Consider the following 25,494-nt stretch of genomic DNA (forward strand, 5'->3'; position numbering starts at 1 on the left):
TGGCATCCACTCCATCAATCTATACCTATTTTGGTCTCCAGTTTCACCTCCTGGTCCACTATTTTGATTAATTATTGCTGACATTAATTCCCACAAGATTAACAGAAGCCTTTCCTTCGGCTTTGGTTTTCCAATAGATTAGGTTGTAACAGCATTAAAGATGGGTTATTTGTTTTCAACCAAGCATAAATTCCTTCTGATCTAAATTAATCCAGTTTACATAGTCATAATCACTTCTCTGCTTTCAGACTGCAAGGAGACACGTGTGCCTCGAATTTCGAGAAAGTTTTGCTTCCAAATATTACTCAGAGGTGTATTATTTACATCCGGCATAACTCCAACTATTTACTCCAAACTTTAACAATAAACCACTCCCATTCATGTGTGCAGGCATTTGAAGCTTACATATAGTAAAACTTTTAATGCTGTACCCTCTGGTTATGGTGGTGCCAGACATTTCAGATCCTTGGATGTTATTCTGATTAATAGCTCAACACATTTTTAGGCATTGTTTTATGATATTACACAGGCTCTTCATGAGAGACAACAATGCCCTATATTTGCAGCAACTGTGGCAGAGCCTGCCATTCTAGGATCACCCTCCATAGCCACTGTCAACGCTGCTAAACAAACCAGTGACTACCAGAGGTGCAAAACCCATGTTCGATCACGACCGATGGAGACCCAGAAGCCACAGTAGTACAATAAGTCTTTCAATCGATCATATGAATATAAATATATTCATATGGAAACTAGGCTCCTGGTGAGAAGTATGGAAAGTGGAACCCCAAAGTGTTTAAAATGAGCACAGGGGACAAGGCCCATTGAATTAAATAAATCACTGGAAATGGAACCCCAGTGAATTTAAAGGGAAAGCAGGAAAAGGGCCCAGCATGTTAAAGGAAGCATGAGAAATGAAAACCAAGTTTGTTTATATAGGAATTGCAGGAAACAGCTCCCAGTGAGGCTGATGCTGGACCATGGAAATTTTTTAACAATGGGATATCAACTATCAGTGTTTTGCCGTAATTGTAGAATTCCAGACAACAGACTCGCCAAGGCAAATAGCGCCTTTGGAAGACTACACAAAAGAGTCTGGAAAAACAACCAACTGAAAAACCTCACAAAGATAAGCGTATACAGAGCCGTTGTCATACCCACACTCCTGTTCGGCTCCGAATCATGGGTCCTCTACCGGCACCACCTACGGCTCCTAGAACGCTTCCACCAGCGTTGTCTCCGCTCCATCCTCAACATCCATTGGAGAGCTTACATCCCTAACGTCGAAGTACTCGAGATGGCAGAGGTCGACAGCATCGAGTCCACGCTGCTGAAGATCCAGCTGCGCTGGATGGGTCACGTCTCCAGAATGGAGGACCATCGCCTTCCCAAGATCGTGTTATATGGCGAGCTCTCCACTGGCCACCGTGACAGAGGTGCACCAAAGAAAAGGTACAAGGACTGCCTAAAGAAATCTCTTGGTGCCTGCCACATTGACCACCGCCAGTGGGCTGATATCGCCTCAAACCGTGCATCTTGGCGCCTCACAGTTTGGCGGGCAGCAACCTCCTTTGAAGAAGACCGCAGAGCCCACCTCACTGACAAAAGGCAAAGGAGGAAAAACCCAATACCCAACCCCAACCCACCAATTTTCCCCTGCAACCGCTGCAATCGTGTCTGCCTGTCCCGCATCGGACTTGTCAGCCACAAACGAGCCTGCAGCTGACGTGGACTTTTTACCCCCTCCATAAATCTTCGTCCGCGAAGCCAAGCCAAAGAAGAAGAGAATTCTCATTAAATTGGAGAACTAGAAGCTTTATTTATGATTTAAGATGGAGATCCACATGATGAAAACAATTTCAGAAATGAATTTGAACTAACTCAGTGATAGATTTAGTTCTTCTAATTACCCAGCTGTGGTTACTCATTCATATCTCTGTGAAACAAGTCCATACATTTAGCTCCTACCTACTGCCAGGCGCCATTAATGGTAAGTAATGGAAAATATTCCTTGCCTAGAACCTTGGATGATGATTATATTTAGCAAACAACCTGCTCTATTGTGACTTGTGATAAGACATGGAAGAAGTGAAATACTGACTGTCAGCATGGAATAATATGTACCCCAATAGAGAGGGTGAAGCTTTTATAAATCAAACTTATAATGAAGGAACTACATTTATCACTGGAAATTCTGATACTTCACAACACATTTGAATGCTTATCCATTTTTTTTTAAAAATTTAGATATACAGCACAGTGACAGAACATTTTGGCCCACAAGTCCATGCCGCCCATTTTACACCCAATTAACCTACACCTGGGAAGGTTTTGAACGTCATTTAAATCAATAATCACGTTTTCACCTTCATTGATGTATTGTCAGTGCAACAGTTCTTGAGTGATATCTGATAGTCTTCCTTTGTAAATTATGTTGATGCTTCAAGCTTTGATCACAGTCACTGAGGCTTGGACCTGTCCTTTCCTATAACGTTGCTGTGTAGAATAATCCAACTGAGTTTTTTTTCCCCCAGTCTTGCTCATTTAAGATTAATAAAAATCGGACTGATATTCTGTTGTGATCTGCATTGACTGTTAGGAACAGGAGGAATATATGACACAAGGTACTATACTTTTCACAGCCAGGACTGGCAATGCCAAGAATAAATATATATTTTTTTAATTCAATAGCTTTTATATTCAAATGTGCTATTGAAAAATCAGTACCCTCTCGATGCCATTGTCACAGAGAAGGTGTAGCTTTACAATTGCAATAATGAAAATTGCTCTGATTTGGACATCAAGTCAGAGTCACGCACATCATAAATAGGTCCATGTCAAACAATACATCCTCCTGCTTTAGTCACAATGGCCCGTATTAGGCCCAAGCCCCTCCCATCCATGTATTTAGCCCAGTGTTCTTAAAGGAAGCGAACATACCTGCCTCCATCACTTTGTCTGACAACTCGTTCCTTACGCCCACCACCCTCTGGGTGAAGAAATATCTCCTCACAACCCTTCTAAATCCCCCCCACCTTATAGTTACTGCCTTCTATTCTGAGATTCTTCTACTCCAGGAAAAAGACCGTCACTATTCACCTTATCTATGACCCTGATGATATTTTAGGATTCCCTCCCTGGATTGTTGGAGAATGAGGGGAGATTAGAGAGAGGTATACAAAATGATGAGAGGTATAGATAGAACAAATGCCAAAAGGCTATTGAGGTTGGGTGAGACAAGAATGAGAGGACACAGGTTAAGAGTGGAAGGTGAAATGTTTAAGGGGAACCTCTTTACCCTGAGGGTATCGAGAGTTGCCACACAGCTGCCAGTGGTGGATACAGGTTCGATTTCAACATTCAAGAGAAATTTATATAGACACCTGGTGCAGGTCAATGGGACTAAGCGGAAAAATAATTCAACCTGAACGAGATGGGCCAAAGGGCCAGTTTTGTGATGTAGTGTGCCTATGGTTCTATATGAAAATACAAGAAATATTTTTTTTGAATACTGCTTTGAATATCCAGAGATGCATACGTCTTTTAACTGTGTCACAGTGCTCCCTATTGAACACTCCAGGTCATCACAGTCAAGAGATGAGGTAATGGGGAGAATGGGGCTTGAGACAATGGATTGCATATGGAGCATTTAAGAGAGAAAGGAATGGGGTAAGATCAGCTTAACTTGCTCTGCAGAGCTGGGAGCAGCCACGCAAACTTGGTTGAATGGCTATGCTGACAGCAGCATCTGGGAAGGGCACAAGCTGGAAATTTACTGTGGATTAATCATGAAAATTGTTTACTTTGTGAATGGGGAGAAGCATGTAAAGAGAAGTAATAAAGTAACAAGCGATTGCTCAATATTCAACTGAATGATTATATACTTCATGCTTATCTACTCTTGCTCTTCGCTAGGATTCTACTAAATAGAATAATACCTAGTGTCGCTGAGAATATTCTCCCAGAATCACAGTGCGGCTTTCGCGCTAACAGAGGAACCACTGACATGGTCTTTGCCCTCAGACAGCTCCAAGAAAAGTGTAGAGAACAAAACAAAGGACTCTACATCACCTTTGTTGACCTCACCAAAGCCTTCGACACCATGAGCAGGAAAGGGCTTTGGCAAATACTAGAGCGCATCGGATGTCCCCCAAAGTTCCTCAACCTGATTATCCAACTGCACGAAAACCAACAAGGTCGGGTCAGATACAGCAATGAGCTCTCTGAACCCTTCTCCATTAACAATGGCGTGAAGCAAGGCTGTGTTCTCGCACCAACCCTCTTTTCAATCTTCTTCAGCATGATGCTGAACCAAGCCATGAAAGACCCCAACAATGAAGACGCTGTTTACATCCGGTACCGCACGGATGGCAGTCTCTTCAATCTGAGGCGCCTGCAAGCTCACACCAAGACACAAGAGAAACTTGTCCGTGAACTACTCTTTGCAGATGATGCCGCTTTAGTTGCCCATTCAGAGCCAGCTCTTCAGCGCTTGACGTCCTGCTTTGCGGAAACTGCCAAAATGTTTGGCCTGGAAGTCAGCCTGAAGAAAACTGAGGTCCTCCATCAGCCAGCTCCCCACCATGACTACCAGCCCCCCCACATCTCCATCGGGCACACAAAACTCAAAACGGTCAACCAGTTTACCTATCTCGGCTGCACCATTTCATCAGATGCAAGGATCGACAATGAGATAGACAACAGACTCGCCAAGGCAAATAGCGCCTTTGGAAGACTACACAAAAGAGTCTGGAAAAACAACCAACTGAAAAACCTCACAAAGATAAGCGTATACAGAGCCGTTGTCATACCCACACTCCTGTTCGGCTCCGAATCATGGGTCCTCTACCGGCACCACCTACGGCTCCTAGAACGCTTCCACCAGCGTTGTCTCTGCTCCATCCTCAACATCCATTGGAGCGCTCACACCCCTAACGTCGAGGTACTCGAGATGGCAGAGGTCGACAGCATCGAGTCCACGCTGCTGAAGATCCAGCTGCGCTGGATGGGTCACGTCTCCAGAATGGAGGACCATCGCCTTCCCAAGATCGTATTATATGGCGAGCTCTCCACTGGCCACCGTGACAGAGGTGCACCAAAGAAAAGGTACAAGGACTGCCTAAAGAAATCTCTTGGTGCCTGCCACATTGACCACCGCCAGTGGGCTGATAACGCCTCAAACCGTGCATCTTGGCGCCTCACAGTTTGGCGGGCAGCAGCCTCCATTGAAGAAGACCGCAGAGCCCACCTCACTGACAAAAGGCAAAGGAGGAAAAACCCAACACCCAACCCCAACCAACCAATTTTCCCTTGCAACCGCTGCAATCGTGTCTGCCTGTCCCGCATCGGACTGGTCAGCCACAAACGAGCCTGCAGCTGACGTGGACTTTTTACCCCCTCCATAAATCTTCGTCCGCGAAGCCAAGCCAAAGAGAAAGAGATCTACTCTTGCTCCCATTTCTTATGATCGCAAGAACAGGAATGCACTCAAATACACTGGCCCTAAACATACTCACTTCATCCCTGTAGTTCTCCGGAGAACAGCTGGTGAGGTGCTTGGCTTATCTCAAACTTCCAAGCAATTCAAGTGATGCAATGATTTCACTGCAATAATTTATATAATGTACATGAGAAACTATTACTGGGCATTTTACAGTGTAATACTTCCATGTGTTTGATTTAGTTAATGATGGGAAAATACAACATCAAAAGAATAGTAACACTTTAATAATTTTTGCTGGGAAAATTCTGTACAAAATAAAAAAACAGTTGTGAGCTTACAAGAGCCCTTGCCAGCATTTATCTTTAACTGTTCCTGTTTGTGTCCCCTCAGTTGATTGGCTCAAGAGCTCAGATTTAAATAATTGGATTTACAATTTCTGGCACCAACCTCCAATCTTCCACCAACTCTTCAAATCTGGATGTGGGAGGCCAGATCTGTAAGTCTGTGGGCAGCACAAAGATTGGCAGAGCTGTTGATGGCATGGAAAGTCGTCTTAGGATGCAGAAAGATATCAATATGTTTAAAAATGGGCTGAAATTAGCAGATGGAGTTTTAACAAGATGCAATTTGGGAGCACAAATGATGCTTGGACATACATCAACTGTAGGGTCTTAGAAAATATTGAGTAAAGGAGGGACATTGGTGTACAAGCCCATTAGTCCTTGAAGATGGCAATGCAGGTAGATAACATAGTTAAGAAAACATGAGATACATCTTCAAAAGTCAAGGCAAGATTATAGTCCAACTTCATGATACTTTGGTAGACCTCAGCTAGTTGTGGTTACCAAGGTATTGGAATTATGTATTAGCATTGGAGAGAATACAGAGAAAACAAAATCAGGATGTTACCTGGGATGGAACAGTTCAGTTCTGAGAAGAAACTGGAGAAGTTAGGTCCCTGGAGAGGAGCAGGTTAGGAGAGAACATGATTGGGGTGTATAAAATTATGAAGTCACAAAACTTTTCCCCTTATCAGAGGTAGATAAAACTAGAGGATCCAGGAGAAGCAATGGGTGGGGGGGGGGGGGGGGTGGTGGGGAGAGACATATGAAGGGGAGCTTCTTCACCCAGTGTTAATTGCCTGAAATGAACTGCCGAAGTGAGTGATTGAAGCTGGTTCACTGACATCATATGAGAAATATTAGACAAGCACTTGAATTGTTAAGACAAGAGAGGGATATGGGCCAAGTGCTGAGTGATGGAATTAATATGGAGGGGTACCCACTAGTTAGCATGGAAGAATTCAGCTGAAAATGGTCTGATTCCATGTTGTCCAATTCTATGAAAAGCGAACACAAATATAGTTTAAATGGTTACAGCATTCTTCTTGGAGATGAGAATAGAAAAACATTTATTTTAATCAAGACAGCTTTTATTAGTCTGAATCCCCATACAGTGTAACCATCGAAATGGAGCGATCTCTGAGATACATGGGTAGTTGTGTAATTAATTCTGTTCTCCAGTACACCCAGCCAGTTATATGACAACTAAATGAAAAATGGTGCAAATTTAATTGTTTACTAATGACAAATTGTTTGAGCTTGCACTCATATGTTTGAGACCACTTCAATCTATAACAACTTAACTGACCCTCTATGGTACCTCTGACCTCATGCCATGTTATGGAATGGGTTAAAAAATTATGATAAAATATATCTTAAAAGGGGTAAGATTGTGAGGTGCAGTTGTTAGATCACATTCCACAAACAAACATCTCAAGTGCAAGACTTCATGTCTCCAACTGGCTTTGCTGAGACAATGGGAGAGGACTTGTGAGATTTTTACAAGTAGGTGTTGATGGATCAGCAGGTTTGTACAGGGTCCAGGGTCAAGAACTGAAAATATTTTGCTATTAAGACTGGTGCCAGAAGTTAAAATTGCTGGTTGAAAGATGCCATTCTAAGAGAGGTCATGTGGCTTTGCAAACAGAAAGAAAACATTCATTCTTTGGGGAAGATTCAGGAGTAGTTGGTATTAAAGACTGCAAGTTTGCAGACCTGCTGCAAGACCCCATTTCAAGATGGGTTTTGAGTTCCGAGTTCAGCCGATTACAAATCTTTTTAGTCACTTACTGAAGCTGTGTCTGGTTATTGTATGTCTCCTGAAATTAGGGAAAAAGAACTCTTTGTGATTACCTGGAAGAAGTAGTTATCCTTTGGAAAAACTCACAAGGGGGCATGTTTCTTCGGCAAGACACTGAAGTGGGTGATTGAAGGAAATCAGTTTGTGTGTGTCCAACGAACATCTCTGAAACCAACAAAGATCTTCCTTTGCGGCAACAATTTAAGTTAAAGCACCAGAGCCTGGTGAAAATGTTAAATTCTGGGCACAGTTTGGAAAATTGCCTGATACCAGTGAACTTGGAGAAGTGAAAAGTGAATGATTGGACAGTGAAACAGAAAACTTTCCTGAACACATACACATTACATACATGTGCGCTTAGAATTATTAAGTTAGGTTAAGTTAATAGTAACAAGTTAAATATTGATATAATTATGTATTAAGAAAATAAAACCATTTTTGTTTAAGTAGCTATTGTCTTGGTGAACATGTCTTTCTTCCCATCCCACTAACCTGGATGGCAGGCGGTGAATACCATTAAGACATTTTAGAACATGGATAGTAAAGGTTTAGCCAAATGGGACTACCTTAGGTGGAACAACTTGGTCAGCATGGACATGTCGGACTAGCTTAGGTAGAACAAGTTGGATAGCATGAATAGGTTGGGCCAATGGTTCCATTTTCCTGCTGCAATCGAGATGCATGATTATTCCCAATATCATCTATTTGGTCACTGAGGTAGGAATTTGAAATTCTGAGACTGTTTTCCTCCAGAAGCCCATTGGCAATCAAAATCTAGCCCATTATTATCTGTCTTCACAAAAGTGAATGAGAAACTTGTTCATATTGTTCATAAAATGCAGTTTTTTAACCATCTTTCTGTTTTTGACATTCACTGAACTTTCTGCATTCACATCCTGTAACCATATCACCATTTACGGAGCGAAAACAGGCCATGTTGGCCTTTCGAGTCCGCACCGGTTCACTGATTTTGTGCACCCTCTTCAGGCATTGGTCCCGGTAGATCTTCACATCGGCCATTGTACAAGAAACCACTGAGGAAGATAGAACAAGCTAAACAATATTGTATGTTTTTGTTCATTGAAAGTAGTTTGGGTAATAACTTTCAAAGAATCTATCGTTTGTATCAGTAAGTATATCACGACAGAGAGTTTCTGTTGATTGTCAAGTTGAGTATTTTTTGGGCCCAATGTTGCTTCAGTTTGCTTTGTGAAATAGAGCAGCATTCAGAAATGTAATGCAGTATGTTGGAGCTGATCTCTAAAGTAATGATGGTCATAATACATTTGAGGGATTTTGTATACCGATGCCATGTTTGGATACGTTCGAATTTTTCTTTGAAAAATCAGAGTTGGGATGGCATTTGCTGGGATGGAAAGAAAATTCAAGTTCAATGCAAAATGAACATAAAATCACAAATGTTTGTAAGAAATAGTTTTTGACTTAAAAAATCCAAACACTTTCCTGCAAATTTACTTTAAATGTGAAATTTATAATGAACTGTTTGAATATTGTTTTTGTCAAAATTGTCATCAATGTAACTGTTAATGGTCCAGTTTGTCTCTTATCCATACCGGCACAGAGAAGCAATAGCCTTGACCCAGCACTCTGTCCTGACCCACCAAAAGAACAATGCTTCATACCCCAGGCTGCTGTTCATTGACCAGCTCAGTGTTCAATAAGATCACACCTCAGAAGTTGGTGGATAAACTGTCCTCAATGGGACTCTATACCCCTTTCTGCAAATGGATTCTGGACTTCTTGTCAGAAAGACCACAGTCTGTCCTGGCAGAAAAACCTCAAGTCCCATCACGCTGTGCACTGGCGCACCTCAGGGCTGGGTGCTCAGCCAGCTACTGTTCACACTGCTGACTCCTGACTGCACTGCCACTTTCAGTTCCAACAGAATTATCAAGTTTGCGGACGATATAACAGAAGTTGGCCACATCAGCAACAATCCTGAGTTGTGTTACAGAGAGGAGATTGTAAGGCTTGTAAAATGGTGCAAGAACAACAACCTGAGTCTCAACACTGACAAGACAAAGGAGATTACTGTGGACTTCAAGCCGACGAAACTCAAACCATTCTGCAATACACATCAACGGTTCTGAAATGGTAGCTGCAAAGCATCAGTCTAGAAGTCTAAATAGAGGATCACTGGTGACATGCTGACTCAATTAATTAAATAAAAAGTATCTTGAAAGATTAGCTCTTTAACACCAATGCTAGCAATCCCAAGAGATATTTTGGCCAAACAGCAAGTTCTGTCATTTCCCATTTGGTATCACTGTTTTTCTACCATGGGCAAATAAAAAAAAGAGCAAGATGGTAACCTATAACTATTTATAGTTGTCATTATTAAAGCTTTGCAAATAAGAGCATCAACATGCCAATGAATCCAGCAATAAATGTTCCTCAAGTACAACTGAACATAACGGGAAAACTAAACATGGAGTACAATTCCACAGTGAACTTTCGATCTATGTCTACTGAACAAAGGCCACAAAACCACTATCAGGGGAAATGTCAGAAATAGGAACCATTCACATCAAAGCATGGTTAAGAAACGGGCAGATGTTAGTGAAAGATATCTAACCCTAACTGGACCATCGTTTTGTGAACAAAACGCACAATGAGACCCCCTTTCATTGACGGTGCCCTTGGAGCCCCTGTTTGTTGTGTCTGGCACCACCACATACCACCCTATCCATCTTAATCAACTGTTTGACTTTAATGCCAAGCACCCAAACTTCTAATTGCTTGTCTAACTCCAAATCCTGATGCTTTTGATATCTGATGATTGCCTTCAGCAATGTTTCTGAGTCCCTCATTCCTCAATCCTTCCCAAAATTCATACTTTGTCTGATTTTGTCTACCAGATGGAGCTAATCCAACATGCATAGGATATTGCCTCAAACAAAACTGGCATTGGCCCACACACACTAACAATATTGCAAAAGTACGCTAATGAATGAGAAACAGACCAAAGCAGGCTGTGAGAGAGAGAGAGAGAGAGAGAGTATGCAAGTGTTACATTTACTGGTTTAATTTTGTTTAATACCCTTTTTAAAAAAACTTTCCCCCCCAAATAGAAAGAGACTTTCATAAAGAGATTTTTTTCTTTGTGTGATACAAAGCTTTCAGTTTACAAAAGTGTAATGCCGCAGCAGTCTCAACACTGGAGACTCTTGTGTTGAGACTAAATAATCCAGGTAGTTTAGGCAATGAACTGGAAAAATTAGCATCGAGTCTTACCCAAAGGAAATTGTCAAATACTGTTTATGAAAGAGCCCCTGCTTCAATGTTAGTCTAAGATCCTGACCACAGCACAGGAAACTCCTGAGGAAATGTCTGACACCTATGGGGAGGGGCACGGTCTTTTTTGAATTGAGCTGATATGCTCCATCACAAACGTTTCCAAGAACAATTGATCTGTCGCCATTTACTCATGATGTCATGCTCAGAAAAGCTTTTTCTAATTAAGTAAGATTTTAAAACATGAAGAATAAAACACACACATAGAGAGAAAATACTCAAATCACAGACTAGGATAACAAAAGTATATTTGGCACCTTTCCTGCAAGGACTTGGCCAAGGTGCTGTCAGAATAAAAAGTACTGAGTCAGCAGAGGAGAAACCTCAAATGATCAGCAAAGACCAAAAATGGTGGCGCTACCGGAGTCGCTGTAGTGGCAGCACTACCGCTGGTGTGAACCCACGGGGTCTAGCTGCCCAGTTGACTGCTGTCGGCTCTGAACGGGAGGTTTTTTGAGGTCCTGCGACTTTGAGGTCTGCACCCAAGATGGCAGCACCAATTAATCGGCAGGAGCCGGGGGTGCAGGCTCCAGGGAAGCGGAGGACTGGAGCAGGACACCATCTGAGAGGGAGAAGCGGATGAGACTGCGACCATGGAGGCAGACCAGTGAGGGGGCTCTGCGGCGGGGCTGCTGGCGACTCGAGACGAGGAACCCACGGAAGCTGCAGGCTGCTGGAGACTGCTTTTGGAAGACTCACGGCAGGCTGTAGACTGCTGGAGTCTGGCTTAAACTGGCCGGAGGGGTGCCAGGTCGGAACCGGGATGTGAGGAGGCGCCGAGGGCGCCGAAGGGTCCCTGACCATGTCGGAGGTTCAGATCTGGAGTTCAGGTTGCCAGTGGTTTGGACTGGATGCTTTGTGGCTGCGGAGGCTGCAGAAGCGCTGGAGGCGAATATATGGACACTCAGTGACTCTGGGGAACACTATTTTGCTTCTCTCTTTCTGACTGTAAGTCTGACTGTAAGAGACACATAGGCAATTCTTGCCAGTGATGAATCTGACTGCCTTGCAGCAGGCAAAAGGGAATTTCATGTAATAGGACACTGTTTTATTACTATGATAATAAATTGAATCTTGAGATGAAACACGCGAAGGCGTGACTAGAGAAGGATTTAGATGTGAATTTCTAATGAGTACGATTTAACAAGCTGCAAGCTGTGCAGCCAATGGTAGGTAAGAGAATGCACAAAAGTCCAACAATCAGAATTACAGGGTACATGTGGAATCTTTGGAGAATATCAGCTGGAGGAAATCTTTGAGAACAGCTTGGGGCTCCCAACAGTAAATTAAGGAACACAGAGAAAAGAAATGTGCTTCATGTGGATTTACAGAGAAATAGAAGGTGGTTACAGGCTCTTCAGCCTGTTGAGTCTGCACCGATGATCGCCTGTCCATTTACATGAACCCTGCATTAATCCCATGTTTCATTCTCATCAACTCCCATTCTACCACTCACTTATGTACTAGGCACATATTATCAGTTAACATATTTACACTTCTGCTGCTTGCCAATTTGTATACATTCTGATTGGAAATTACAAAAAGAAATACTTTGCCACTGTAAATCCTAAATATACAAACCAAAATGCAGGCTTCTCCAAAAGGTGAAATAAATATAACTGTGCCCAAGGGAACGTTAATTTCAAATTTACATAACTATTTGTGTGAAAAATGCTCTCGGCTTCACTTCTAAATGGCATTGCTTTAATTTCGGGCCTTTACCTAAATTTAAGAATAAAGTCTCTGCTCTCTAACTAATGTATTTAATTATGGATCAAATTCAGGAATATTTAATCAAGATCTTTTTCTTTGGCTTGGCTTCGCGGACAAAGATTTATGGAGGGGGTAAAAGTCCACGTCTGCTGCAGGCTCGTTTGTGGCTGACAAGTCCGATGCGGGACAGGCAGACACGGTTGCAGCGGCTGCAGGGGAAAATTGGTGGGTTGGGGTTGGGTGTTGGGTTTTTCTTCCTTTGCCTTTTGTCAGTGAGGTGGGCTCTGCGGTCTTCTTCAAAGGAGGTTGCTGCCCGCCAAACTGTGAGGCGCCAAGATGCACGGTTTGAGGCGTTATCAGCCCACTGGCGGTGGTCAATGTGGCAGGCACCAAGAGATTTCTTTAGGCAGTCCTTGTACCTTTTCTTTGGTGCACCTCTGTCACGGTGGCCAGTGGAGAGCTCGCCATATAACACGATCTTGGGAAGGCGATGGTCCTCCATTCTGGAGACGTGACCCACCCAGCGCAGCAGATCTAATATAGTATATTATACACAATAAACTGACTGATGATAGAAAATAATAATTTGTATTAATTTTGTATTTCAAGTGAAGCCAATCATCTATTTTTACGGTTCTTTTCCTCTCTTTGTCATGTGATTGAGCTGAGACACACAAATATCGAAGTGTTGTGCACAAGCAGTTTACACAATGCTATATGAAAAATGCCTGCCAAAGGAATATCTATAAATAATTAATTTGCCCTACAACTTTGTAGATAATGACATTCTAATTATACAAGGTGAGAATGATTGCAGTGAGAATTATCTAAATCCAAGCTCATTACATCCTGCTGTTTCAATTTCAACACCAACAAATTCAAGTATTTAGTATGGGAACCTTCTAAGTTTGTCACATGTGACCCAATACTGCTGATTTATCCAAGTGCAATTCAATTTAAAGAACTTTTTTTTTAAGCACACATATATGCAAGGTTAGCTGATGCTGTATGTGGCAGCTACGATGACCATTTCACCATTATGCAGCCTCTTATTTATCAGTTAAGCATGAAAAAGATGCTAAAATACCTCTCTGCTGCCTATATTGGATCTGATGAGAACTGACTTCAATTCACGGGTGGAAAGACCTCAGAAAACTTTTTGGAATTTGAGAAATAACTGGTGAATTTTTTTTTCCCCTCACACATGATATCCAAAATCCAGGTAATGGTGGTAGAGAAATCTTTCCTGCAACAAGGGAATTGATAATCCAAAGGCTCTCCGTGGGAGGGAAGTGGCAAAGGAAGATACTTCCAATTGCAAGTTTTTTATCCTTTCCTTCCCTTTCAAAGGTGACACGAGCAACCCTCAAGTGCTCTGCCAAATCTACTTGATTTTACAACCCAAGCCTAGCAGCATAACTGGAGCACACAGCATCTGCCTTGGGTGAGCAACGGATAAATGATTAATTGAGAAATGCTGATATCAGCAATACGGTTCTCTTATGCAGAAAATGGGAAGGGAGTAAGGATCAGTTGTTCTGGTTCTATTATTAAGTAATATACTCAGGAATCTCACTGTGGGACAAGTATCAAATTATGGTGAATCGGAATACTGAAAAGAGATGGAAAGACCAGTGGCACTGTGCAAAATTTAACTAATAACTCCTCTCTCTCAATGCCAATAAGACAAAGGAGATAATCATTGTCTTCGAGAGAGGATGCAGAGGCCACACTCCTGTCGACATTAATGGTGCTGAAGTCGAAAGAGTAGATAGCTTCAAGTTCTTCAGAATAAACATCTCCAATGACCTGGCCCATCATATCTATGTCAGTTTTCAAGTAATCACATTAATCCCATCCTCCCACCCATTTCCTTTTATTGATTCTGTCACACGCGCCCAGTACCAACCCCTGAATATTTTATCATCTCCCAACACTTGGGCCAACTTAGGTTAGTTGTCAATTAGGAGTCTTTAGAATGAGAGAGGAAACCAGAGCACCAGGGAGAAGATGCGAACTGGACACAGACAGCACAAGATCAGAGTCAATCCCAGATCGCTGAACATCTGTGAAAAAGCTGTATTATGACATTGCCAATCTCCTGTCACGTAGTACACTCAGTTCTTAAAAGATGTACCACACCATCTCTACAGCATTTCTTAATGTGGTTTATTGAAGAGAGGAAAATTATAAGAATCTTGGAAGATTCTCATTTGGAAAGGAGAAACCAAATCTATCCTGGCCATGGGTACAAATTGTACAGGACAATGAAGAATTTGCTTCCTGAACATTTTTGGGTGTATTTTATGGATTTTGAGCTGCTGATCACAAAAAACCACCTTAAAAATTTCCTATCATATACTTTTTTTTTTAAAAAGATTTTTGTGATTTCCTGTCATATTTTGTCAATTTCAAGCAGACAAAACCATGAAGTGCAACATGTCATTAAAAATTAATTTTCTGCATTTGCACTCGGACATCTTCTCTGCTGATCTTGGTGAAGTCAGTGACAAACATAGTGAAAGGTTTCACCAGCACTGACACGAGAGGCATCAGATGCTGAGTACAAACGAAGATCAGCGGCAAAACATTTATAGGTCAGTTGAACTAATGCAATGTGTCAGTATTGTTATGTGATTAAATAATGCTAAATTAAATCAAAGTTAATTTAATGTTTCTTCAACTTCCTATGTGATACAGCAAATGTGAAATTATCTTTGTGTTCAGCTTGAAGTTGTCTGTCATAATCCCCAATTTTTTTCAGGAAGAAGACCTTTTAATAAGATTTGTTGCCCAGGGTTATGAGTGATTCCCCCTATACTTTGGGCCTGATTCCTTTTAGTCCTGAGGTGGCCTATTTAAAATGCTGAGGGTACTATATTTTAAAATTGTATTGGTCTTCATTTCATCATGAGCGGACATTCGTATGCAGTAGGACACTACTGGCTCCTTGTGATTTCTTGTATGTTAAAATTGTAGATATGAGAATCTTTATGGTTCCAGCTTAGAAAAGTAACCTGGAGCATTTTAGAGCATGTTCATCTGGTTTATGCTGGTGGGTTGAGTTCATATTCCACAGTTCCCTCCTCCCAGCATTTTTTCCACTCTTTTAACTCAACTCCAAACCACAGCTAATACAATGCTCAAGTTGTGATTCTTTGGGGGCTGTAATCAACATGTGTTATCCTCCCAGACTGATGTGAAACAGATGTGGAGCTTTGCAATACATTCCAACATAATGACAATGAGATCAGATTACACATCATCGGAAACAGACGTGTTCCCAACTCTTCACAAGACAAACATTTTAACATTGAGTAAAAAAGTGTGCTTAGTAGACGGAATGTCTGTGAGCGCACTCATGACGTGTACACAAGAATTTGGTGCAAATTGCCTATAGTAATTATCGTAGGAGGGTGCACAGCTGCAGCACAGAAACCAAGAAATTAGTTGATAATAATGACATCATTTATATATGGAGCAGCAGATTGCTTGAATCAACTTTCAACTTAAACCACTCCCTACAGCTGCTATCACCTCATTGTGAATCTCATAAACAAGATTATCTATTGTCTGGATTTGTCAATAATTATTTGCAGGCTAAAGCCTTTTCCTGACATTTTCTACAAGTCTATCAGTGGTGTCAAAGACTTTTTGTTCCCACTTTTCATCACTTCTTTCCACCTCACTTGATTTCTCCTGAAGGCAGTAACTTGTATATGGATCCACATCTGCCTTCACGTTGCTCATCCTCTCCAGAAAGGGTCCCAACCTGAAAGGTTGATGCAGTCTAACCACCTGAGTTACTCCAGCAGTTCATTGTTTGCTCAAGATTCCTGTATCTGCAGTTTTTATGTTGCTCAGTGCAGTCGTTTCCAAAATTATTCTTAATAATTTTGGAAACAACTGCATTGAGACTTAATACAACTAATCCCAATCCATATAATGACCCACATGAATAAGTATGGAGTGACAACTTTTACCATCAGGAGAATGGAGAACCCCACCACAAACCTAACAAACATCAGGTATAAATTTGGGACTCTCTGGATCCTTATGGACAAGTACTAGAACTAATGCTGCATCACATGAAAGGTCATGGCTCAAATCATCCATTTCCCTCCATAGACACTGTCTGACCTACTGAGTTCCTCCAGTGGTTTGTGTTTTGGTCCATATTCCAGCATCTGTGGTCTCATATCTTTTTTAAAATCCAAAACGCTATGAACATCAGTATGCTTCATTTGAAACTTTACTCTTGAGGGGTACTTTCAACCAAGTACACTCCTGAGTCAATTGAGATGAAATTCAGGTTCACTTTGATTTTCCACACATTGTCTGAATCATTATTATGTAATTAGGATTACATCTCTGAACCCTTCTCCATTAACAATGGCGTGAAGCAAGGCTGTGTTCTCGCACCAACCCTCTTTTCAATCTTCTTCAGCATGATGCTGAACCAAGCCATGAAAGACCCCAACAATGAAGACGCTGTTTACATCCGGTACCGCACGGATGGCAGTGTCTTCAATCTGAGGCGCCTGCAAGCTCACACCAAGACACAAGAGAAACTTGTCCGTGAACTACTCTTTGCAGATGATGCCGCTTTAGTTGCCCACTCAGAGCCAGCTCTTCAGCGCTTGACGTCCTGCTTTGCGGAAACTGCCAAAATGTTTGGCCTGGAAGTCAGCCTGAAGAAAACTGAGGTCCTCCATCAGCCAGCTCCCCACCATGACTACCAGCCCCCCCACATCTCCATCGGGCACACAAAACTCAAAACGGTCAACCAGTTTACCTATCTCGGCTGCACCATTTCATCAGATGCAAGGATCGACAATGAGATAGACAACAGACTCGCCAAGGCAAATAGCGCCTTTGGAAGACTACACAAAAGAGTCTGGAAAAACAACCAACTGAAAAACCTCACAAAGATAAGCGTATACAGAGCCGTTGTCATACCCACACTCCTGTTCGGCTCCGAATCATGGGTCCTCTACCAGCACCACCTACGGCTCCTAGAACGCTTCCACCAGCGTTGTCTCTGCTCCATCCTCAACATCCATTGGAGCGCTTACACCCCTAACGTCGAAGTACTCGAGATGGCAGAGGTCGACAGCATCGAGTCCACGCTGCTGAAGATCCAGCTGCGCTGGATGGGTCACGTCTCCAGAATGGAGGACCATCGCCTTCCCAAGATCGTGTTATATGGCGAGCTCTCCACTGGCCACCGTGACAGAGGTGCACCAAAGAAAAGGTACAAGGACTGCCTAAAGAAATCTCTTGGTGCCTGCCCCATTGACCACAGCCAGTGGGCTGATAACGCCTCAAACCGTGCATCTTGGCGCCTCACAGTTTGGCGGGCAGCAACCTCCTTTGAAGAAGACCGCAGAGCCCACCTCACTGACAAAAGGCAAAGGAGGAAAAACCCAACACCCAACCCCAACCCACCAATTTTCCCTTGCAACCGCTGCAATCGTGTCTGCCTGTCCCGCATCGGACTTGTCAGCCACAAACGAGCCTGCAGCTGACGTGGACTTTTTACCCCCTCCATAAATCTTCGTCCGCGAAGCCAAGCCAAAGAGAAGAATTAGGATTATGAATTTCAACCAAGGAAAATCTGCATGTTTGAAAGGTAATAGGCAACTCAATCTCAAAACAAAGTACACCTGAAAATGTTCTGAGGAATGCCTACTAGCCAATACTTTAAGATAACCCCAAGTTAAATTCTGACTTTGTTCTCGCTTCCAGGATTTTGATGAACATTTTTATATTACATTCTCCACTGACTTGGTACATTGTGAAACATGAAATCCAATGGCCTTGCATTTGCTTGAAAGACTAGCCTCCACTTTTAGAAAAGACAGTTTTCCACGAGGACTTTCAAAGGGGTTGCTGTCTGTGGACTTATTCACTACCCAGTCCTAATCCTTTCACTTCACAAATTCTGCTTGACCTACTGAGTTCCAAGCAGTTTATTATTTGCTCCAGATTCCAGTATCTGCAGTTTCTTTTGTCTTCTTTCATTACCCTGTTGCTCCCTCTTTATCTTTACTTCTGCCTACCATTCACTCTGCTTCTTGAGAGAGAGCGCAGGACGAGTTTGACTTCCCCTCCCATGGCTGTGACTTGAGTGATTTGAGGGCATGATTTAACAACAGCAATGGTGGGAACAATGCCCAGCAGATGTTTTCTTCAAGGCAGTAAACAAGATGCTGAAAAACTGAAACAATATACAAAACACTGGAGGAACTCAGCAGGCCAGGCAGCATCCATAAAAAAAAATAGACAGTCAATGTAACCCTTCTTCGGGAATACCAATGATCAGGCAGTAGCCATGCTGATTCTGGGGAGGGGATAAAAGGTAGTAAGAAATTGGACAGAAGGTAGAAGGGGAGAGATAAGTAGAGGGAGAGACCACTGGAAGGAGTAGTTAAATTGATGGAAACAGTGGAAGCAGATAGAGATGGGGAGGGGGCTAACATTAGGAATATCAATGTTTGAAAGGCAGTATTTTGAGAGAGAGGCAGTGGAAATATTGATACCTAATATGATATTTTCAATCAATAACTCTAAATATGTTATCTAGAGGCATCACTGAAATGTTGATTTTCGGAAGCAAGATGCAGCATTTACGTGCTACTTTATAGCACATTATGGAAAGAGAGATTTAGCAACAGTGCAAAGGACCTAAACTGTAGATGGTATGACCACGATTTGAGTGGGTGGTCATTCAAAATGCACAAGAGGCAAGAACTGGAGGTGTGACATGCAGTCAAAGGATTTTGTCACCAAAGACAAGAAAAAGGGAGGTGTATGATCAATAAAGGAAATGGATACAGAGATAAGAATTTAAAATTTTGAGGCATTGGTGAATTTTATTTTGGACATACAGCTCGATAACAGGCCATTTTGGCCCACGTGCCTGTGCCGCCCAATTAACCTACAATCCCCAGAACGCTTTGAACCATGGGAGGAAACCAGATCCCCCAGGGAAAATCCCCGCAAACACGGGGAGAATGTACAAACTTCCTACAGATAGCGTGGGATTCAAACCCCGATCCTGATCGCTGGCGCTGTAACAGCATTGCATTTACCGGTACACTAACCATGCCACTCCAATAGTGAGCCATTTTCTGCTTTGACAAAGTTTCTAAATGGACTTTGTCCTGTTCTTAGGCTAAATCAATGCTAAGTTGATCATGAATCATTATGTAATGTGATATATGGTGCAACCAGACATTTTTAACTAGTCTGCTCCGATCCACTTCTTGTTCATATTTCTCTGCTAGGCCAAATGATAGGTGAGCACTAAAGACCATTTCCATTTGAATGATCCTTGTCAGTAGAAATTTGGTTTAAAATAAAAGGTTCCTGGAAGTGTGGGTATTTAAACTCCAGATTCCAGAGAGAACCAGTTCTACTGAAATGCTCAATTTTATGTAATGCTTAGGAGTGCAGATATTTTAACAACTAAAACAGTTTTACTTGATGGAATCATTATTTTACATATTGCACAATGAATCTTTTCTCTAAATAATAATGGGGACTGAATGTAAAAAATTATTTTGGGACCCAGGAGTCCAAATATTTAGGTTCTCTCTTTGAATCCATAATATAAGTGTTGGTATTCTCCTCATTCTTACACTGCCATTATTTACCAACAAATGAATCTTATTCCCAAACTTCATTTATTGTCCAATTTTTAAACACTTACTGGAATTTTATTTTAATGAAAATCACGTGGAGCAGAACTTCAATACGAGTACAACTGTAAAGAAAATGTGGTGGAAGAGGATGTGACCATTTTGGAGAACATCTAGAATTGCTGCAAAACCAGCATGAGTAAGAAAAAGTATCGGTCTGCACTAATGTTTGTTACAATAATCTGTCAAATGCCATTCAATTACTTCAGTCATATTAAAAATTAGGTAGATCTGTGCATAATCAGTCAAAGACAATCATCTGTCATTTTGCCTTCTTGATGGGTTCTGGCAATACAAAGATTTTGAATACGAATACGAGTCATCTGAGGTTCTGACTGCAGAAAGGTGTATTTTTACTTTCATGCAGCTTTCTATGGTATATTAAATATTTAATTGTATTATGATGGGATTCTATATTGTTGGAATCCAAAAAAAATGTTCCAAAGAATCCATTGTGTTCATCAAAAGATAAGGTTTGGATTTCAATGTACTAGGATATTCAGTTATAAAAATTAAACAGTGAATTTCATATCTGCAAGTGATTGAAAAGGATCATCTCTGGGAAAACAAATATTTTATTCCCTAGAACATAGAAGAATGAGGGGAGATTTGATAGAGGAATTTAAAATTATGAGGGGGGGAAAGACAGAGTAAATGTAAGTGGATTTTTCCACTGAGGGTAGGTGAGATACAAACGAAAGGACATGGATTAGGGGTGAAAGGGGAAAAGTTTAGGGGGAAGAAGAAGGAAATCTTTATACAGAGAGTGGTGGGGGTGTGGAACAAGCTGCCAGCTGAAATGGTGAATGTAGGGTAAATTTTAACATTTAAGAAGAATTTGGACAGGTATATGGATAGGAGGGGTATAGCGGGCTATGGATTGGGTGCAGGTCAGTGGAGCTAGGCAGAAAAATAGCTTGGCACAGACTAGAAGGTCCAAAGGGCCTATTTCTGTGCTCTAATGCTCTATGGTTCTATTCCTTAGCGGCAGGTGATGCACCCTTTGTGTAGTTTAGATAGAAAAGTAGCTTCTAAGCCTCCTAGTGTGCAGTGAAGTAAGTAGAGTAGGGGAGAAGTTAAGTTGTTGTAGATTATATACACTTCCAACTTCATGGTGTGGCCTGAGATCAACTTATTCAACAATGAACGTCACTGAACAGCAAAACAAAAATTGAAGACGTTTTCACAAAGAGAGAGGATTTATTTGTAATCAAGTTCAAAGTACTCTTAACAACTTCATGCACCTGGCTGTTAGATCCATCAGTAAAAAGTATCACACTCTTCGAAAGAGGAAACCTTGAATGGAACAAAGCTTCACAAAACCTTCAACAAATTACATAGCTCATCAGAAATATAAAAGAAATGTTAAGTGGCTGATAGGGGAAAAAGTGGGGCACTGATCATACAACTCAGGAAGACAGGTAATGATTCAATCATACACAGTTAAATCATATCACTTTCTTTTCAAAGAAGATCACTTTATTTGCAAAGACCCTGCCTCCTTGTCTATTCACCCTAGGGATTTTCATGCATTCAGTACTTCACTAATAAAGTGTACTTGGCTCCTGTCCCATTCACACATGCAGATTCAGCTCCATCTATTTAGTCATAACATCCAACAATATCCCAGTCACTTATTGGTTTCAGTTCTATTACCCACTACCCTGGGCTGCCACATTTCAACTTCACCTGCTCAAGAGAAAGAGAATTTTCTATCAGTGTCTTAATTCACCTCTGGAAAACAAGCATCATAGGTTAATTTCCATCAAAAGTGTGGAAAAGATAATCAAGTCCAAGCATAAAAGTTGTTAATTTGCTGTGGGTAACTTATTCCTGGAGTTGCTTGAGAAATTCAGCAGGTCATGCATCATCCATCCAAAGTCACATGATGGGGCTGAGCCCTCCTTCGGCAGCGCTGAAAACCAGACGGATGCCTAAGTCAAATGGGGAGGGGAAGGGAATGAGCACAGGCTAACAGGCAAGAGGTAGAAGGTAGATCCAGGGTGAGAGGAAAAAGAAGTGGAGAAGTGATTTTCAGCACTCCTGAAGAAGGGCTCAGGCCTGAAACATTGACTGCCTTTTACTCTCTATGGTTTCTCAAGCATCTGCAAATTTTCTTGTTTACCTCCTTTCTGAAATCAACACCACTCCAAACAAAATGGAATGTACAAGGGCTGAGAAATATTGGTTTTCATGAGTTTCTGCTCACTTCATCAGGAAATCTTGAGACAATAAGTTGTTGTCTGCAGAATTTCACACAATATGGGCACACTACAATTTACCATGTTTTCCTTTTAAGTGAAACAATTTGGCCCTTTCCTGCATGAATGCAAAGCTTAGCAGGGCTGTCTAGACAACTAACATTTCCCTCAGGCTCTGTAATAGCACAGGAAACATTCCCACTTGCCTCGCTGTAACACAAGTAAGAGCATTTCTTACTGCCAATTCTTTAAAAATCTGGGACCAGGCCAATTCAACGATATTGATCTTGGCTCATTTGCTTCATGTGTATGTAGGACACTAAAGTGTTCAGAATTCACTAATTTTGGAATTGTGGAAAATCCTGTGGAAAAGCTTCTGCCATGACATTATTCAACATGCACATTCATTTTAGTGTGTTTTCAATTTCTTCATTTCAGCAAAACTGTCATAATTTGGAACTAGAATGCTTTGTGTCAAGTTCTAGATTCAGTCTCGGAACTGTTCTCATGTACCTGATTAGCTGCCTGGTGCTAGGCTGAGCCACCACTTCTATTATACATTATTTCACATCCTATTTTATATGGAAGAACACCAGTTACATCTATACTCAACACATTTAAATAAAATTCTGATTTCTGTTCATCTTTTCCATGTGGATATCTTCATATAATGCTTATTTGCCAATTCACTTGACCTATCTGTATCTGGACTCTCAGAACTCCCCCCGCCCCCCCACTTTGTATCAATCACAAATTTGTTGTTCTCTTCAGCAAAGTGAATAATGTGAATTATAAATCATTGAAGTGAAGAGCTGATTTCCACGACATCTCATTAGTTATTAGAATATCTCTTTAGTCTGAATTTCTCTTTTCTGTTGGAAACCCAAATTCAAGAGATCTTTTTGCACCAAAGTTACACTTTAGCACTTATCAGTTCATTAAGCTTTACAAAAATAACCCCAAGTACACTTAGGTTTACTAATTTAATTTTACCATACACACTTGGCTCAAAACATTGAAAACAAAATGAAAAATATGCCAAATAGAATATCTTATTTATAAAACTGCTAATTCCATTATGATCTTATAAACACCCCACCAAAATATCCTTGTTAGCCAATCCCGACAAATTTCCAAATAGTGATGTCAGGCTAATTGGGATAGAGCATCCCACCTTCTGTCTTCCTCCTCTCTTGAAAAGGGGTGTTACATTATATAGTTTTGGAATGAAGGCTACACTCATGTACAATGTACAGATCCAATGAAAGTACTATTTGATACAGCTTCTCAAGTACATGAAATGTATAAAAAGAGAAAAAATATAAAATACAAAGAAGGAGAAACAATAAGTAATAAATACTACATTTGAAATAGACCAATACAAATTGTGCCAATAGACCTTTGGTGATGATGGATGGGTATTGTGGTGAGGCACACTGGGTACTAGGGCAGGCACATTTGCAGAATATAACCATATACAGCACAGAAGAGGCCAGTTTGGCCCTACTAGTCCATGCCGGAACAAATCCCCACCCTCCTAGTCCCACTGACCAGCACCTGGTCCATACCCCTCCAATCTACTCCCCTCCATGTAATTATCCAGTTTTTCCTTAAATGTAAATAACGTCCTTGCTTCAACCACTTTTGCCGGAAGCTTATTCCACATCCCAACCACCCTTTGCGTGAAGAAATTTCCCCTCGTGTTCCCCTTACAATTTTCCCCTTGCAATCTCAAACCATGGCCTCTGGTTTGAATATCCCCCACTCTTAATTGACTCTCTCTGTCCCTTTTAAAATCTTGAACACCTCCATCAAATCTCCCCTCAATCTTCTACGCTCCAGAGAAAAAAAGAGGGACATTTTCAAAGATCACAAGTAATGCATCTATCTTTTGCTTTTGTTACTTCCCTTTCAGACTCTGATATTCTCAAAGTCCTGTAAGTCTTTATTCCTATTAGTTGGCCTGATGATGTCACAGGATAATTATCATTTTTAACTTCCTTGCTCCTTTTTGTTCTCTAATGGCCCACGATTAAGTTTTTAAAAAAAAGTTTACTATTATAAAGATTGAACAAATATTTTGGCCCATATTCCCTGTCATTTTCTTGTTTTCTATTTATTTAAAAATAACTCTGAAAATAATCATTAGATTCGACAAAAGTTATAAAGAAAAAATTAAGTTTCACTCTGTGTACATACCACCTGATGTGGAGTATCACCAGCCCATTATGCAGTACTAACCAGGATTGAACATCTTCACCACTAGAAATCTGTGACCCAAATGTAAATTCTAGACTTTAAAACCTGCACTTACTGTCCTAAAATATATTAGACCCAGTTAATCTGTTCTGCTAATAAAAACAGACAATTGTTTCAAATAATTTTTTAAAAACAAATTTCAGATTAAAGATAATTTTACCTATTGAATCCTAAAAGTTAATTTTATCTATTGAACCCCATTTTTAAAAGCATTTGTTTTTAGCTATGGAAGGTATTTTTTTTTTAAAAGTAACATAGGATGTGTTTGGTAATAATTTAAAACATTATTAATCTAAAATAGACAATAGGAGCTGGAGTAGGCCCTTCAGCCCGTCAAGCCAGCACCGCCATTTTACAGACCGTCCTTTACTCAATGTTGAAATTTTGTAAACTATTTTATAAATAAAATAAAATTGAAAGCTAACCTAATATGACAAGAGATGCTAGGGTTGAAATACTTGGTCTGAACTCTTTTCTTCCCAACCAAGCAATTAAACTGTGAAGCCAATGAATTGTGCTCACCTGTGTTATATTGACAGTTAATCATGTCCACCTGTGAAGCAAATGGTGTCTTTGAGAAGAGAAGGTGCTGGGAGACAAATTTTTAGGGTAAGAGAGCAATGAAATGTTTCTAAATGATATAGGAGTTGTCCCCATTAAAAGGGGAAGACAGTCATAAAAAATATGATAATTATTGGAATATAAATGTCTCCCATTT

At 41.0% G+C, this 25,494-nt stretch overlaps 2 protein-coding genes across 5 annotated transcripts in view; one reads left to right on the forward strand and one right to left on the reverse strand.

Moving 5' to 3' along the window:
* The window catches only part of fstl1b (follistatin-like 1b), a 73,870-nt gene that overhangs the window by 34,620 nt on the left and 13,756 nt on the right, over positions 1-25,494 (reverse strand). The gene's annotated exons all lie outside the window — the stretch shown is intronic.
* Positions 1-25,494, forward strand: part of cd247 (CD247 molecule) — a 255,004-nt gene that overhangs the window by 28,839 nt on the left and 200,671 nt on the right. The window contains exon 3 of one of the 4 annotated variants that reach the window (XM_069888504.1): positions 13,964-14,057. The exons of the other annotated variants lie outside the window; for them this stretch is intronic. The gene's annotated coding sequence lies outside the window, so the exon portion shown is untranslated. The remainder of the gene's footprint in view (positions 1-13,963; positions 14,058-25,494) is intronic. 4 annotated transcript variants of the gene reach the window in all.

Source organism: Narcine bancroftii, chromosome 7 (genome assembly GCF_036971445.1).
Source record: "Narcine bancroftii isolate sNarBan1 chromosome 7, sNarBan1.hap1, whole genome shotgun sequence".
Classification (NCBI taxonomy): Eukaryota; Metazoa; Chordata; class Chondrichthyes; order Torpediniformes; family Narcinidae; genus Narcine; species Narcine bancroftii.